Consider the following 14,723-nt stretch of genomic DNA (forward strand, 5'->3'; position numbering starts at 1 on the left):
TGACTTTCTGTTTGTTTATTTGGACGATATTCTGGTTGCCAGCACCTCCAAGGAGGAACACCTCGAGCACCTTCGGGTCCTTTTCAGACGGCTTCAGCAGCACGGCCTCATCGTTAACTCGGACAAATGCCGTTTCGGCCTATCGCAACTGGATTTCCTGGGCCACCGCATAACCCCCACGGGGGCAACGCCACTTCCGGTCAAGGTGGAAGCAATTGCGGCGTTCCCGAAACCGAAATCCGTGAAAGCTTTACAGGAGTTCCTGGGGATGGTTAACTTCTATCATCGTTTCATCCCCAGGGCTGCACAGCTCATGCGTCCTCTATATGAGGCCCTCAGAGGCTCGACGGGAAAGGACCCTGTGGTATGGTCACAGGACATGGATCGTGCTTTCGAGGAGATGAAAACCGCACTCGCCAATGCGACCATGTTAGCACACCCCCTGCCGGGAGCCACCATCGCTCTCACGATGGACGCGTCAGACTACGCGGTGGGGGCCATCCAGGAGCAGTGGGTCGACGGCGCGTGGCAACCCCTGGCCTTTTTTAGCCGCCAGCTACAACGGCATGAACGCCGGTACAGTACTTTCGATCGAGAGCTGTTGGCTTTGTTTTTGGCCATCCGCCATTTCCGTTTCCTCCTTGAAGGACGACGCTTCATCGCATTTGTCGACCACAAGCCATTGCTGTTTGCAATGGCCAAGTCTGCGGAACCATGGTCAGCTCGGCAGCAACGGCAGCTGACGTACATATCGGAGTTCACCACCGACATCCGACATGTGGCCGGTAAGGACAACGTCGTCGCCGATTGCCTATCCCGCGCCGCCGTCCAGGCCGTCCAATTGGGCATTGACTACACACAGATGGCGGTTGACCAAGCGGACGACCCGGAGACCCAGGGTTTTCGTTCGGTTCCAAACAGCCTCCAGCTGAGGGATGTGCCTTTCCATTCCGCAGGTACCACTCTGCTCTGCGACGTTTCTCTGGGTGCACCCCATCCGATCGTCCCGTCTAAATGGCGTCGTACGATTTTCGATGCCTTACACGGCCTATCGCACCCTGGAGTGCAGGCATCGCAAAAACTGCTGGTCTCCAAATTCGTATGGAGGGGAATACGCAAAGACGTCAGGGACTGGGCGAACACTTGTGTTGTTTGCCAACGGTCCAAGGTGCAGCGCCATGTCAGAGCCCCGCTCGCCACCTTCGAGGTCCCGGAACAGCGATTTGATCATATTCACATCGACTTAGTGGGACCACTCCCACCTTCCCGGGGCTTTACGTACCTTTTGACGATGGTGGATCGCACCACGAGGTGGCCGGAGGCAGTTCCCCTGACGTCCACCACATCTGCGGACGTTGCTCGAGCTTTCGTTTCATCCTGGGTAGCCCGTTTTGGTGTCCCTGCGGATATTTCGTCGGATCGGGGGCCGCAATTTTCGCCCAAACTGTGGAACGAGGTGATTTCCGTGTTGGGCGTTAAACTCCACCACACTACGGCCTATCACCCACAAGCGAACGGCTTGTGCGAGCGGTTCCACCGCTCCTTGAAGGCGTCGCTCAGGGCCAGCCTGCTGGATGCATCCTGGGTCGACAAACTACCGTGGGTGATGTTAGGACTCGGCACGGCGCCGAAGGAAGATCTCCAGTCGTCGGAGGCGGAGATGGTTTACGGGCAACCGCTTCGAGTCCCAGGTGAATTCCCGCCATTACCTACGCGACCATGGTCCGCGGCCACACAAAAAGAGACCCTCCGGGATGTGGCCCGCTGTTTCCGCCCAGTTCCAACCTCACGGCACGGTTTGCTTTCGTCCAACGTCCCGGGGGAGTTGTCAAAAGCCAAGTTCGTGTTTGTACGCCAGGACGGCCATCGTACCCCGCTCGCACCGCCGTATGCTGGACCCTTCAAGGTTTTGCAGGCAGGGGACAAGAGTTTCGTGATTGACGTCGGGGGCAAACCAGATCACATCTCTGTCGATCGCCTCAAGCCTGCGCACTTGGACCTCGAACGACCGATCGAGCTGGCGCAGCCTCCGCGCCGCGGCCGGCCGCCGGCCGCTACCACACCTGACAACGCTGTGCTGCCTACCAGTTCGCCGTCTGCTCAGCGTTTTCCCCTCCGGGAATTTCGGAGTCAGTCCAACAGACTTGTCCGGCCTCCTCAGCGACTGACTCTTTTCGTTAAAGACAATTCTGGGGGGGTGTATGTGGCAAAACCACTAAGAGACTCTTACAGTGACTTACATAATTGTCTGTAACCAATGTTATTACCTCTAGCATTAATTGTCTGTAACCAATGTTATTACCTTTCAAGTTGGCTCTGGTTAAACAGAGCTAGATCGACAACATCGCGATCTGACGCGATGACGTCATCACGTGGGTCACGTGACGTCCCCTTCGGCGGGAAACGTGATGACGTCATGATGTCAGAGGTAAAGGGCGGGGCCAGCCAGTCCTCATGTTGATTGAAAGAGAAAAGACCTGTTTTGAGCTTCTCCTGTAGTTTCTTGTTTTGTAAAGTTCTTAGACAATAAATTCAGTTTGTTAACTTCCAGTAAGTTATAGATTCTTTGTTAGGAGTGCAGAGACTCCTACAAGCCCCACAATACCATATTCAAATGGCAATCAACCCAGGAGAGATCGATTACTGTTCAAATATGGGGACTACTGGCAAGTCAGCATCTGGTAAGAAGATGTGAGGCCTTCAGATCTTCCCCTCCCTCAATGGTGTGGATGCGGCAAGTTGCTGCTCTGGTATCCAACTCGGTCTGTGGGACAGGCATCCTAATAGAGCTGTGGGCTGGGTGCTTGCCCCTGATACTTAAATAGAAACATAGAAATATAGAAGATAGGAGCAGGAGTAGGCCATTCGGCCCTTTGAGCCTGCTCCGCCATTCAATGAGATCATGGCTGATCATCCAAATTCAGTTCCCTGTCCCTGCCTTCTCCCCATATCCCTTGATCCCTTTAGCCTCAAGAAATATATCCAACTCTTTTGAATATATTTAATGAACTGGCCTCCACCGCCCTCTGTGGCAGAGAATTCCACAGGTTCACCACTCTCTGGGTGAAGAAATTCCTTCTCATTTCAGTCCTAAATGGCTTACCCCCTATCCTTAGACTATGACCCCTGGTTCTGGACCCCCCGGCCATCAGAAACATCCTTCCTGCATCTAGTCTGTCCAGACCTGACAGAATTTTATAGGTTTCGATGAGATCCCCTCTCAACCTTCTAAACTCCAGTGAGTATAAGCCCAATCGACACAATCTCTCCTCATACGTCATTCCTGCCATCCCAGGTATCAGCCTGGTGAATCTTCGCTGTACTCCCTCCATGGCAAGAACGTCCTTCCTCAGGTAAGGCGACCAAAACTGCACACAATACTCAAGGTGCGGTCTCACCAAGGCCCTGTACAACTGTAGGAAAACATCCTTGTTCCTGTACTCGAACTCTCTTGCCACAAAGGCCAACATACCATTTGCCTTCTTAACCGCCTGCTGCACCTGCATGCTTACCTTCAGCAACTGGTGCACAATAACACCCAGGTCTCTTTGCACTTCCCCTTCTCCCAATCTATTGCCATTTAGATAATAATCTGCCTTCCTGTTTTTGCCACCAAAGTGGATAACCTCACATTTATCCACATTATAGTGCATTTGCCATGTTTCTGCCCAATCACCCAACCTATTTCCATTAAGGTGAGAAAGATGAGTAGAAGATCTTTCTTGTTACACCTCTGGCAACCCAACAATGCTGTCAGAAATTATAGGGTGCAATCTTCTGCAGTTTGGGTCTCAAAGAGTAAAGTTCAGGAGCACCAAGAAGAATCTTTTTAAAGTGACATAAAAACATTCCCCAATTGGTTGTCCCTGCTGCGATTAGGTTGAAAATAATTTTTAAAGGAAAAAAAATAAAATAAACTTTTTTTTCGCAAACGTTGTGATGTCACGACATGAGCAGCAAAGGATTCCCCGCCATATCAGATAAGACTTTAGAGGTACCTATGGACCTCAAAACCTGAAGCAAATTGTACTAAAAAGCTATCTATCCAGCAGAAGCATTGGTTATAATTATCTATCTGTATTTTTTTTTCAGTCAAACAATGTTCTTGACACCAGGCCAAGGACCTACAGAATTTTCATCACCTTTACATTACTTGACAATGAAGGATTATCATGGATTCTCATATCTGCTGCAGCCCACGGCTCAGTATAATCTGCTAATTATCCAGACCAATACAAGGTTCAGATTCTGACTGTGCATGTCATACTGTTGCTCCCCACATCCCTGATTCTCTCTTTCGGTCTTAATCCTAATGAAATAGTAAATTAAAAAATCATGCAAGACCTACCATAATTACCCTTAAGTTGTGTCAGCAAAAAACTGAGGCATGTCATAATAAATTCATACAGCTGTGCTGACACAACATGAAGAGTAACATAATTGAACCCTATTAAATGCAACATCCTGATTTATCCCATTTAGAAGCTCATCAATGTATGAACACCTACATAAGTTAAATCACAATCTGTCATAGTATTCCAGCAAAGTAAAAAAAAATCATAATTTTTCTGAGTCTGATCCTCCACCACTTTTTTCTCTTATTTATCCATTCTTTTCATTGTTTCCTTCACACTTTCACATTTCATTGTTTCATGATTCTTTCATCCTTAAATTCTTTTTTGCTTTTTCTATCTGCTTTCAGCTGTCTCATTTTATTCTGTTATACTATAATTCCATGTTTTTACCCCCTCACCCCTTATCGGCTGCTCTTCATGTTATCATTACTTCTTTCTCACCATAACTCTTCGTGCTGGTCTCTGTCTAGGCCTGGCATTTATATTGGAGTTGCATGTGATACTCTAACAGTTGGAGTCTCTGATCAGAATTTCCTCCAATTTTACAATATCCAAGTGCAATACAGATGGCAAGATCTGTTCATCCAGATACGACATATAATGGCCCCGATTTTAACTCCCTCTGCCTGGAGGAAAGCGGGCAGGGGGGGCAGTTAAAATGATGGGAGCAACTTACCCCCTCCGATCCCACTGCCTTCCTCATGGGTCAGAATATTAACCTTTTCTTACACAGAATTACATAGAATATACAGCACAGAAACAGGCCATTCGGCCCAACCAGTTCACGCCGGCGTTTATGCTCCACTCGAGCCTCCTCCCGTCTTTCCTCATCTAACTCTATCAGCATAACCCTCTATTCCATTTTCCCTCATATGCTTGTCCAGCCTCCCCTTAAATGCATCCATACTATTCGCTTCAACCACTCCCTGTTGTAGCGAGTTCTGCATTCTCACCAATCTTTGTGTAAAGAGGTTTCTTCTGAATTCCCTAGTGGATTTCTTGGTAACTATCTGATATTGATGGCCCCTAGTTATTCTCTTCCCCACAAGTGGAAACACTCTCTCGAACTGAATACTTTTTATGCTCGCTTTGAGAGGGCGAACACTGAGCCGGCCATCAAAACCCCCAGCCACCCAGAGGATTACACATTACAGCTGACTGAATCCGAGGTCCGGAGAACCTTCAGGAGGGTGAAAGCATGGAAGGCAGCCGGCCCAGACGGGGTTTCACCCCGTGTCTTCATGACCTGCACAGACCAGCTGGCTCCTGTGTTCACGGACATTTTTAACATCTCATTGCAGCAGTCTGTTGTACCAGTGTGCTTCAAGGAGACAACCATTGTGCCGTTACCTAAAAAGACCAAGGTAACAAGGCTCAATGGCTATCGTCTCGTGGCTCTAACATCCATAGCCATGAAGTGCCTGGAAAAGCTGGTCATGACACACATAAGCAGCATCATATCCGATTTCTTGGGCCCGTTCCAGTTCGCATATAGGGCGAACAGGTCTGTAGACGATGCAATCTCCCTAACACTACACACTGCTTTGGAACACCTAGACAGGAGGGACACTTACGTCAGACTGTTGGTCATTGACTACAGTTCTGCTTTTAATACTATTATTCCCGCCAAGCTGGTCCTGAAACTGAGGGACCTAGGCCTGGGCACTCCCATCTGCAATTGGATTCTGGATTTCCTGACTGGTAGGCCTCAAGTGGTGAAAATAGGGAACAACACCTCATCCACTCTGGTCCTCAACACCGGAGCGCCACAAGGCTGTTGCCTCAGTCCTTGGCTGTACTCTCTGTTTACACATGACTGTACAGCCATACACAGCAATAACCGGATTATCAAGTTTGCCGACGACACCACAGTAATTGGCCTGATAAGCAACGATGACGAGACGGAGTACAGAGATGAGATAGTCCAGCTGATGAGATGGTGCAATGACAACAACCTTGCCCTGAACGTTGGCAAAACTAAGGAGCTCATCGTGGACTTCAGTAGCCACCGAGGGAACCATCGCCCCATCAGCATAGACGGGACACCAGTGGAAGTCGTCAGTTGCTTCCGATTCCTGGGTCTGCAGATCTCTGATGATCTGGCCTAGAACCATAATACTGAGGCTATGCTGAAGAAGGCACACCAGCGCCTTTACCCTCTACGGTGCCTGAGGAAATGCAGCATAAGCACACAGTGGCTTGTGAACTTTTACCGCGGCACTATAGAGAGTGTCTTGACTAGTGGTATCAATGTGTGGTATGGTAACACCACTGCACAGAACAAGAAAGCCATCCAGAGAGTTGTGAATACGGCAGAAAAGATCATCGGGTGCGCACTTCCGACCATCGAGGAGATCTTCCAGACCAGGTGCCGGAACAAGGCCCGCTCCATCATCCAGGACCCCAATCACCCTGGGCACAAACTGTTCTCCCTTCTGCGGTCCGTACGTCGGTACCGCAGCATCCGAACCAGGACTGTAAAGTCTGTGGGTTGTTTAGTTAATTAATACACAGACTCCAAGAGTAACTTAAAACAGGACTTTACTATTCGAAGGTCAGGGCGAATCTGCCCAATAACTCCTGGCACAACACTTATATACTAGTGTGGTCACCGTCGGTATTACCGTATACAGAAGCCAAACAAAGTAGTGCCACACCTAAAATAGTTCTCTTAAAGGTGAACGGTTACATACAATAGTTCTCTTAAAGGTAGACGGGTACATACACTACAATCCTCCCTTTTTAGCTTACAACATACTTATTCCCCATTAAACATAACATATAATCAACTTCATGTAAAACAATTCACAGATATAGTCTCTGCGGGAAACAGTTCACAGATTCAGTCTCTGCGGGAACAGTTCACAGATTCAGTCTCTGGTCTTGACTCGGTCCGAACAACATCTCTGTGGTGTAGCCGGTTCACATTTCTAGCGTGACTCATCCAATAGTCTTTCCCTTGGCTTAACAGCTTGAACTTCCGTCCTGCTGAACCAGCAGTGCTGACTTTTACAAACAGCTGGACTGCCTTGGTAATTTTTCCTACTTTCCAACTGATTTGGCCCCCTTCGTGGGGCCCACGTGCATGATCTGATAGAAGTGATAATGATTTAGATGGTTATCGTCTTCTGCTTCGTCTTTTTCTTTTCTGCTTCTTGGAGACTCTCAGGGCTCCCTTATCCGCTGCCAGCTGTCGCGCCACCATCTCCCTATGTTCCTTAGACTTTAAGTGCTTCATCCTGATTTCTGCACTTTGGGAGTTTTCATCACAAGCTGGGCAGACCAAGTCATCGTAATATTCCGTGTCACTCAACAGGTCATGGTAATATTCGGTGTCGTCCTGAGCTAGTCTAGCGAGAGGGCCTGCTACTTCTTCCGTACCCAACTGGACGTTAGCCGACTGTTGTTCCCTCCCTAGACATCTTTCCTGAAGAGACTTCTTCATGCGTTCATATTCATCCCGCTCTTCCTGGGTTTCCTGCAAATCCTTCACTAATGACCTCGTTTGTGATTTCAATACTTCCCCTTCCCTCGGGGATTGATTGATCAGGCTATTCAATCCTTCTACTGGAGCAGCTGTTTCAACATTCTGCTGTTCACATTGACGTGATTCAGCGTACTTTTGGCATCCCTGTAAAATCTGTGTTGCAACCTCAGCTATTTCCATAACTTTTGAGAGCTCCGAACTCCTTCCCTTTGAAGATTGAAGCTCGTGTTCAGATTGTTCCCATTGTAGAGTCTTGTCCTTCAGCATATGAAGGAGTTGGCTGACCGTTAACTCTTCCACGGGAACACTGTGGGTCAGAGTCTTCTCCATTTCATCCACCTTTTCCTCCAATGCTTTCACCTTCTTTTCCTCTTGTACTTTGGCTTCCAGCGCTCGGAGAAGTTGCGCCTTGATGCTCTCTAGCTCATGTTCAGAGGCCATTCTTACAGTCTCTGTGTTTCTTACAGTTCCCTTTTCTTCCACTGAACGGATTCCCAGTTGAATCTGTTCTTCAAGTTGTTGAATCTCGGTCATTGCCGCCCCATATTTGTCTTGGGTTTCCTTTAATATTTTTATGAGTTCTTGTACATCTTGTCTTTCATGTTCTGCCATGTCTTTCACCTCTAATTTCTCATCTATGGATGGAACTTCTACCGATGAGTCTGTCTTGGCCTTGAGCTCATCAAGAATTTCCTGCAGCCTTTGGACTTCTTGCTCATGTTCAACCTTCAGTTGCTCATATGCTTCCACTGAAAGTAGCTTTTCGGAGGTTGCCGAGTTAACCCCTTCCAGAATTGTAGCCTGGGCCTGTTCATACTGTTCTTTCAACTTCTCACACTCTGCTTGTAAGGAGTCATAGAGAAGAACTGGAATAAAATCCTGGCTTCCTGAAGATTCCTCTTCATTTGCTTCTTCCTGCAAATATTCTAACTCCTGAACAGCATAAGGGAGATGTGATCGATAATTGGTCACGATGGCTCTATGGTCGCTCTCTGCTTGAGCTAGCTGCTTCTGTTGTCTTTCCAGATTCTCCCATTCGGTGTCATAGAACTTTTTCATTGTTTTCATCTCTTGTACGAGACGGTAACTCAATTGTTCTAATTGTTGTCGTAATTTGAAATAAGTTTGAGTCCGAGCTCGGTGTTCTTCCGTCATGGATATGTCCGTAACTTGAACAGGCTCAGAATTTTCTGTCAAACTAGGTTGTCGTTGTTCGGTGGAGTTCTGTTCTGAAACTTTGTTCTTCTCTGGAGCATAAGCCTTTATGCATGCCTTCGTTTTTCCAACCTTCGTCAGCAAGTCCAATTCAGCCTTGTCTTTCATATTTGGGTTGGTCTTATCGTCATCCGTTTCAGAATCTGAGCTGATTGTCTGCACCGAGTCCTCACTCGTTATGGCTTTTAGATAATGCCATTCCATGTCTATTTTCTTGATCCACTCCCGTCCTAGAAGTGGTGGTCCTCCCTCATGTAGTACGTATAAGTTCATTCTTGGGTGTTCTTTACCCCTATCTCTCACTTTGACTCTTATCTTTCCCATGGGGTATACTTTATGCCCCGTGTATGTCTGCAATACGAACTTGGTATCTCTTAAGGGTATATGTGAGAATAGCCGGTGGTAATCCCTTCGATTTATGACTGATAGAGCTGATCCAGTGTCCAACTCCATTTTCACTTGGATTCCAGCTATTTTTAGCATGACCCAGATAGTTTGTAGGTCAGCTTCCTTACTCACATTGTGAATTCTCAGACTACCCAGCTCCTGGCCATTTGGGTCTGAGTCCGAATTCTGTTCGTCTGAACTCTTCTCAGCCACCTTGTGTACCTTGTTGTACTTTTCCTGTGATGGCTTCCTTTGGTTGTTGGTCCTTTGGTTGTTGGTCTTCTTCCCTGACCGGCATACCTTAGCTATGTGACCCAGTTTGCCACATTTCCTACATTCCTGGTTCTTAAACCAGCATTGGTTCTGGTCGTGTGTTGTCTTCCCACAACGATAGCATTTTGTTGTTGTCGAGGTAATTTGATCCACACTTAGTGCTGCTGTCTTTAGCTGCACTTCCGCAGTTCCCTTCGCTGCGGCTTCGTGCGATGCTGCAATAAGGTCAGCCCTGTCAAGTGTAAGGTCGTTCTCTTCGAGTAGTCGCTTTTGCGTTCCTTCCTTTGCCAACCCGCACACGAACTTGTCTCGCAATGCCTCTGTCAGATTCCCTCCAAACTGGCAGTATTTCGCTAGTCTACGCAGTTCGACCAAGTATTCTGCGTTGCTTTCGTCTTTCCGTTGCGTTCTCGCATAGAATTTGAATCGTTCCGCCAACATCAACGGTGTGGGGTTCAAGTGATCCTTCAGAACAGCCACAATATCATCAAAAGTCTGATCCGCCGGTTTAGCTGGTGATAGTAGATGCTTCAAGAGCCCGTATGTCTTCGCGCCCATCGAGTTTAGCAAGGTTATAGCTTTGTCATCTTCTTCTATTTTATTGGCCTCACAATAGATCTCGATGCGTTCCACGTACGTGGCCCAGTCTTCTACCTCGGCATTAAAATCGTTGATGTTACCACGCTTAGGCATCTTCCTCTCTTTCTGATAACACCCTGAATTGTTTCTTTAACTTATTTTTTTTTTTCTAAGATGGCGGTTTTCCCGCGAAAATGGTGGTTTCCCGTGCTTATCTTCTCTCCCCACCCACTTCAATGGCGGTTTCCCGCTTCTGTCTTCTTCCCCGCCTAATGGCGGCTTCCCGCGTTTCTTCCCTAGTGGGAGGGGTACACTTTCCCCCACAGGCGACGGCCGCTGGCTTTCAGATTCACAGCCTGCGCGTCGGCTTCAGTGCTTTCCCTTTTCTCGGCAAGGCAACCGGCGCTGGGTACACCCCGTTGACGGCGAACAGGTTCAGCCGCTGGGCTGGCTCTCGCTCAGTTCCCCTTGCTCGGGCTCGGTCTCTCTCCCGCTCTCTCGGCTCTACCGGCGCTGGGTACACCCCGTTGACGGAGAACAGTTTCAGCCGCTGGACTGGCTCTCGCGCAGTCTCCCTTGGTCGGCTCTGCCTCTCCCGCTCGCTCGGCTCTACCGGCGCTGGGTACACCCCGTTGACGGAGAACAGTTTCAGCCGCTGGACTGGCTCTCGCGCAGTCTCCCTTGGTCGGCTCTGCCTCTCCTGCTTGCTCGGCTCCCAAACGCCTCTCCCAGCCGTCTCGCAGTCCGGTGCTTCCCTCCCCGGCTGCGGCTGAGTTTTTATATCTTCCCGCGCCTACGCTCCCGGTCGCAGCGCTTCGTGGCTTCGGTCGCTGCCCGGCCTTTTTCGCCGGTCGCGGTCTAGCTGTCTCACGATGCCGTTGCGTCCCCAGCCTGTCTGTACCGCGGCTTCCTTGCTCCACACTGCCCCAGTCTCAGCGCCTCTGGGCCCGACTTCTGTCCGGCTCCTTTCCCCCTCGACCGTGGTCGAGTGCACCGCCCTTATCCTCCGGTTATTCTTTTTACTTTTCCCTTACTCACAGTCACTGTGGCCGCCTTGCTTCTCGTGCTGATCGGCTCACTCCTCACCGTGGCAGAAGGGACAGTCAGTGCCTGTTGCCGATGGAAGTCTTTGTCTCTGAATTCTTCCTCCTTTCCAGCTCTGCAGACTCGAGTTTTCTCCCAGCAGAATGACGAGGGCGGTTGCCTCTTCTCGACGCTCGTTAACTGCTTCGGAATTATCGTTGCCGCAGGGTACGATCGGACTCGTCGCCACTGTAAAGTCTGTGGGTTGTTTAGTTAATTAATACACAGACTCCAAGAGTAACTTAAAACAGGACTTTACTATTCGAAGGTCAGGGCGAATCTGCCCAATAACTCCTGGCACAACACTTATATACTGGTGTGGTCACCGTCGGTATTACCGTATACAGAAGCCAAACAAAGTAGTGCCACACCTAAAATAGTTCTCTTAAAGGTGAACGGTTACATACAATAGTTCTCTTAAAGGTAGACGGGTACATACACTACAAGGACCAGCAGGTTTAAGAACAGTTTCTATCCACAGGTAGTGCGCCTACTGAACTGCTAATCGCACTGCCCCATATATTATGGTTATATGTTTATGTAAATATATATATTATACTTATATTACCATATATTTATCATATTACATTACTATTATTTCCAGTGGTAATTGAGGCTTTTTTGTACTATTCATCATATCCTGCAACTTGGACTGTTATTGCTATACTTTTTGCTTATTTGCTTATTGTTTTTATTTATACTTGTTTTTATTTTTTTGCTTTTATATTATATGCTTGTATTGTGGGAGTGAGTGGGGAGTAAGCATTCCATTGTACTAGTTACATATGACAATAAAATGATCTTGAATCTTGAACTCTCTCTGTATCCACTCTATCAAAACCTTTCATAAGTTTAAAGACCTCTATTAGGTCTCCCCTCAGCCTTCTTTTTTCAAGAGAAAAGAGACCCAGCCTGTTCATCCTTTCCTGATAGGTGTACCCTCACATTTCTGGTGTCATCCTTGTAAATCTTCTCTGCACCCTCTCCAGTGCCTCTATATCCTTTTTATAATATGGCGACTAGAACTGCACGCAGTACTCCAAGTGTGGTCTAACCAAGGTTCGATACAGGTTTAGCATAACTTCTCTACTTTTCAATTCTATCCCCCTAGTGCTTGGTTTGCTTTTTTTATGGCCTTGCTAACCTGTGGTGCAACTTTTAGTGATTTGTGTATTTGTACTCTGAGATTCCTTTGTTCCTCTACCCCACCTAGACTCGCACCCTCCAAGTGATAAGTGACCTCCCTATTCTTCCTACCAAAATGTAATACCTTGTGGCGGAGACCACATAGGGACAATAACACAATGTATAGCCAATGCTGTTATATGTACCTAAACACAATTCACTTTGTATAGCAATGTTGATTTCTGTCAACTCCAACAACCTCACATTTATCTGTGTTGAACTTCATTTGCCAATTATATGCCCATTCTGCAAGTTTATTAATGTCCTCCTGTAATTTGTTGCAGTCCTTCTCAGTATTGACTATACCCCCCAATTTGGTGTCATCCACAAATTTAGAAATTGTGCTTTTGATTTCAAAATCTAAATCGTTAATATAACAGTGGTCCCAGCACTGATCCTTGTGAAACACCACTACCCACCTTCTGCCACTGTGAATAGCTACCCTTTACTCCTACTCTCTGCTTTCTGTCTTGAAGCCAGCTAGCAATTCATTCTGCTACTTGTCCCCTGACTCTGCATTCTCTGACCTTGTTCATCAGTCTATTATGGGGTACCTTATCGAAGACCTTTTGAAAATCCAGATAAATTACATCCACTGCATTGCCATTGTCTACTCTCTCTGTTCGTGTTCAAAAAATTCAATAAGGTTGGTCAATCAAGACTTTCCCTTTTGAAATCCATGCTGACATGCATTATTATATTTTTGGTTTCTAGATGTTCTTCTATTTTCTCCTTTAGTAGGGATTCCATTATTTTTCCTACCACCAATGTTAAGCTGACTAGTCTATAATACCCTGGACATGTTCTATTCCCCTTCTTGAATATCAGTATTACGTTAACTATCCGCCAGTCCTTGGGCACTACACCTTTTTCTAATGAATTATTAAATATGCGTAATAATGCCTCTGCTATCTCTTCCCTAGATTTTTTTTAAATGTGTGGATGCAATCCATCCAGGCCAGGGGTTTTATCCTCTTTGAGTTTGATTAATTTATTTAATATATCCCCTTTTTTATTTTAAATGCACTTATCTCATTACTAATCTCATCATCCAATGTCCTGTCCACCTTGTTTCATTTCCTGCCTTTTCTCTCAGTTCTGTAGAAGGGTTTCGACCCGAAACGTTGACTCTATTTCTCTCTCCACAGATGTTGCCTGGCCTGCTGAGTTTTTCCAGCATTTTCTGTTGTCATGTCCACCTGCTCTATCTCCCTGGTAAATACTGAAGCAAAATAATTCTTTAATATTTCTGCCATCTCTCTACCGTTACCTGTGGTATTATCCGTTCTATTCCTTAATGGCCCTATTCCCATCCCAACCTAACTTCTTTTATTGATGTGCCTATAAAATATTTTACTACTTTGTTTTATATTTCCTTGATAATTTAATTGCATAGTTCCTCTTTGCCTCCCTAATTGTTTTTTTTGACTTCTCCCCTAATATTTTCCTATCCTATTATCATGCACTTTCCTTCTGTCTATGTACTTAATGTATGCCTCTTTCCTTGCCCTCAATTGTTCTCTTATGGATTTATTCATCCATGGAGTCTCATTATTGTTTAGTTCTTTCCTTTTAGTAGAATATATTTTCCTGCACTCTGTTGACCACTGTTTTAAATGTTTCCCATTGCTGTTCTACATCGTTGTTTGCCAATGTTGTTGCCCATATTTGGCCAGGCGAGTAGGGCATCAGCCCCAAGCTTGCGGGGTCCTGTTCAAATGTACAGATCAGGTTCCGATTACATCATTGGGACCCGATCCGCAATTTTAGTGGGAGGCCTGAGCGGGGGAGCAATGACAGCTTCCCCGTCAGACCAAGCCTGCCGGGAGGTGGATCATGGGCCAGAAGAAGCCCAGGAGTTAAGTTTTTAATTTTTATTTCAGGTTTCCATGTGGACCAGGAAGAGCAAGAGTGTTCCTCCAGGCCTCACAAGGAAACCTTGGGCCTCCCTTGCCCTGGGCTTCCTCCCCACCCACTAAATGCCTTTGTCAGCTGGCCCCACCCCCTCTTACCACATACCTGACTGCCAGTGACCGATCCCACGGGTCTCCAGCTGCGACCTCCTGTCTGTGATCTTCTGCCCCTGCCTCTGGCTAGGTTCGGGCAGGACTCCAACAAAAGGTAAGATAATGAAGCCTAGTTGTTAAGATCGGCTTGGC

The sequence above is a fragment of the Somniosus microcephalus genome, chromosome 16 (genome assembly GCF_052327205.1).
Source record: "Somniosus microcephalus isolate GS21.2 chromosome 16, FLI_Smic_1.0, whole genome shotgun sequence".
Lineage (NCBI taxonomy): Eukaryota > Metazoa > Chordata > Chondrichthyes > Squaliformes > Somniosidae > Somniosus > Somniosus microcephalus.